This window comes from Rattus rattus, chromosome X (assembly GCF_011064425.1).
Source record: "Rattus rattus isolate New Zealand chromosome X, Rrattus_CSIRO_v1, whole genome shotgun sequence".
Taxonomy (NCBI): Eukaryota; Metazoa; Chordata; class Mammalia; order Rodentia; family Muridae; genus Rattus; species Rattus rattus.
This window is the reverse complement of record NC_046172.1, coordinates 10,613,558-10,617,564: the sequence shown is the minus strand read 5'-3', so window position 1 is coordinate 10,617,564 and position 4,007 is coordinate 10,613,558.

The window sequence follows — 4,007 nt, the reverse complement described above, 5'->3', positions numbered from 1 at the left end:
CAATAAGGCCACCCTCTGCTACATATGCAGCTGGACTCATGGGTCTGTACATGCGTACTCTTTGGATGGTGGTTTAGTCCCCGACAGCTCTCGTTGGTTGATATTATTGTTCTTATGGGGTTGCAAACCACTTCAGTTCCTTCGATTCTTTCTCTAACTCCTCCATTGGGGACCCCGTTCTCAGTCCCATTGTTGAATGTGAGCACCCACCTCTGTATTAGTCATGCTCTGGCAGAGTCTCTCAGAATATAGTTATATCGGGCTCCTGTCAGCATGCACTTCTTGGCATCTGCAAAGGAGGCAATTTCTTAATTGAAGTTATCTTTTCCCAAATAACCATGGCTATGTCGAGTTCAAAAGAAAACTAAACTAAACTAACTAACTAACCACCTAACCAACAAAATACCTTATGTATACTTGTGAAAAATATATTTGCTGTTGAGGTGAGGGTTCTGTACATGCCTATATACCTACTTGATTTATTATGTTTTAAGTTTGTTCTTCCACTTCCTCTATTCTATGTGTTTTTTTATCAATTATTGAAAGTAGGATGTAGAAATATCTAATCTATTATTGTGGCATATCTATTTCTCTTTTGAATTCTATTGGTTTTTGCTTCATTGGTTTTCATGGTCTATCAAGGCATAAATGTTCATAAATGTTGCATATTCTTGTTGTATTGGGCATTTTCTTACTGCACTAGCCTTATTTGTCTCTTGTAAGTCATTTTGATTTAAATTTTATTTAGTATAGCTAGCCTTTTATTATTATTATTTAATTAAACCATTTTCCATTATCACAATTTAAATTTGTGTTTTGGGGTTTAAAGTGAATCTGAGACAGAAAGCATGTAAATGCATAATTTAAGAACTCATTTTGAGTATTCAGATGAACAAAATAAGAAATGAAAACAGAAACATAACAGAAACTGAGGAAATTCAAAAAAAGTCATCAAATCCTACTACGAAAGCCTATACTCAACAAAACTGGGAAACCTGGATGAAATGGACAATTTTCTAGATAGATATCAGGAACCAAAGTTAAATCAGGATCAGACAAGTCATCTAAACAGTCCAATAACCCCTAAAGAAATAGAAGCAGTCATTAAAAGTCTTGCAACCAAAAACACCACAGGGTCAAATGATTTTTGTGCAAAATTTTACCAGACCTTCAAAGAAGTCCTATACCAATAGTCCTCAAACTATTCCATAAAAGAGAAACAGAAGGAACACTACCTAATTCACTAATTCATTCTATGAAGCCACAGTTACTCTGGTACCTAAAGCACACAAAGATCCACCAAAGAAAGAGAACTTCAAACCGATTTTGTATATGAATATCAATGAAAAATACTCAATAAAATTCTCACAAACTGAATCCGAGAACACATCAAAAGTATCATAAATCATGATCAAGTAGGCAGGCTTTATCCCAGAGATAGAGGTATGGTTCAATATAGGAAAATCCATCAATGTAATACTCTATAAAATTAAACTCAAAGAAAGGGCTGGAGAGATGGCTCAGTGGTTAAGAGTACTGACTGCGGGGTTGGGGATTTAGCTCAGCGGTAGAGCGCTTGCCTAGCAAGCGCAAGGCTCTGGGTTCGGTCCCCAGTTCCGAAAAGACCTAAGCTCTTCCAAAAGACCTAAGTTCAAGTCCCAGCAACCACATGGTGGCTCACAACCATCTGTAATGGGATCCAATGCCCTCTTCTGGTCTGTCCAAAGACAGTGACAGTGTACTCACATACATGGAATAAATAAATAAATATTTTAAAAAACTCAAAGAAAAAGTCACATGATCATCTAATTAGATGCTGTAAAAGCCTCTGACAAAATACAACACCCCTTCATTTTAAAAGACTCAGAGACATCAGGAATTCATGGCATATACTTAAAAATAATAAAATAATACACAGCAAATGAACAGTGAAAATCAAATTAACTGGAGAGAAACTTGAAGAAATCCCACTAAAATCAGAGCCAAGACAAGACTGCCTACTATCTTCCTACTTATTCAATATAGTACTCAAAGTCCTAGCCAGAGCAATCAGACAACAAAAGGAGGTCAAAGGGATACAGATTGGAAAGGAAGAAATCAAAAAATCACTATTTGCAGATAATATGATAGTATACTTAAGTGACCCCAAAAGTTCCTCCAGAGAACTACTAAAGCTGATAAACAACTTCAGCAAAGTGGCTGGGTATAAAATTAACTCAAACTAATCAGTAGCCTTCCTCTACTCAAAGGATAAACAGGCTGAGAAAGAAATTAGGGAAATGACATCCTCCACAATAGTCCCCAATAATATAAAATATCTCAGTGTGACTCTAACCAAGCAAGTGAAAGATCTGTATGACAAGAACTTCAAGTCTCTGAAGAAAGAAATTGAAGATTTCAGAAGATGGAAAGATCTCCCATGCTCATGGATTGGCAGGATTAATATAGTAAAAATGGCCATCTTGCTGAAAGCAATCTTCAGATCCAAAGCAATCCCCATCAAAATTCCAAGTCAATTCTTCACAGAATTAGAAAGAGCAATTTGAAAATTCATTTGGAATAACAAACCCAGGATAGCAAAAACTATCCTCAACAATAAAAGAACTTCTGGGGGAATTACCATCCCTAAACTTAAGCAGTATTACAGAGCAATAGTGATAAAAATTACATGGTATTGGTACAGAGACAGGCAAATAGATCAATGGAACAGAATTGAAGACCCAGAAATGAACCCACACACCTATATTCACTTGATCTTTGACAAAGGAGCTAAAACCATCCAGTGGAAAAAAGAGATCATTTTCTGTAAATGGTATTGGTTCAACTGGAGGTCAGCATATAGAAGAATGTAAATCGATCCATTCTTATCACCCTGTACAAATATCAAGTCCAAGTGGATCAAGGATCTCCACATAAAAGCAGATACATTCAAACTAATAGAAGAAAAAGTGGGGAAGCATCTTGAACACATAGGCACTGGGGAAAATTTCCTGAACAGAACATCAATGGCTTATGCTCTAAAGTTAAGAATTGACAAATGGGACCTCAAAAAACTGCAAAACTGCTATAAGACAAAGGGCACTGTCAATAGGACAAAATGGCAACCAACAGATTGGGCAGAGGTCCTTACCCATCCTACTTCCAATAGAGGACTAATATCCAATGTATACAGAGAACTTAAGAAGTTAGACTCCAGAGAATAAAATAACCCTATTAAAAATGGGGTACAGAGCTAAACAAAGAATTCACAGCTGAAGAATATCAAATGGCTGAGAAGCACCTAAAGAAATGTTCAACATCTTTAGTCATCAGGGAAATGCAAATCAAAACAACTCTGAGATTCCACCTCACACCAGTCAGAATGGATAAAATCAAAAACTCAGGCGACAACAGATGCTGGTGAGGATGTGGAGAAAGAGAAACACTCCTCCATTGTTGGTAGGATTGTAAGCTGTTACAACCTCTCTGGAAATCACTCCGGTGTTTTTTCAGACATAGAACCTGAGGACCCAGCTATACCACTCCTGGCCATATACCCAAATGATGCTCCAACATAAAACTAGGACCTATGGTCCACTATATTCATAGTAGCTTTATTTATAATAGCCAGAAGCTGGAAAGAACTCAGATGTCCTTCAACATAGGAATGGGTACAGAAAATGTGGTACATCTACACAATGGAATACTACTCAGCTATTACAATGACTTCATGAAATTCTTCAGTAAATGGATGAAAGTAGAAAATATCATCCTGAGTGAGGTAACCCAATCACAGAAAGAACACACATGGTATGCTCTCCCTGATAAGTGGATATTGGCCCAAAAGCTCGAATTACCCAAGATACAATACATGGACCACATGAAGCTCAAGAAGAAGGAAGTTCACAGTGAGGATTTCAGTCCTTCTTATAAGGGGTGACAAAAATATTCACAGGAGGAAATACAGGGACAAAGAGTAGAGCAGAGACTGAAGGAAAGGCCACCCAGAGACTGCTCCACCTGGGAAT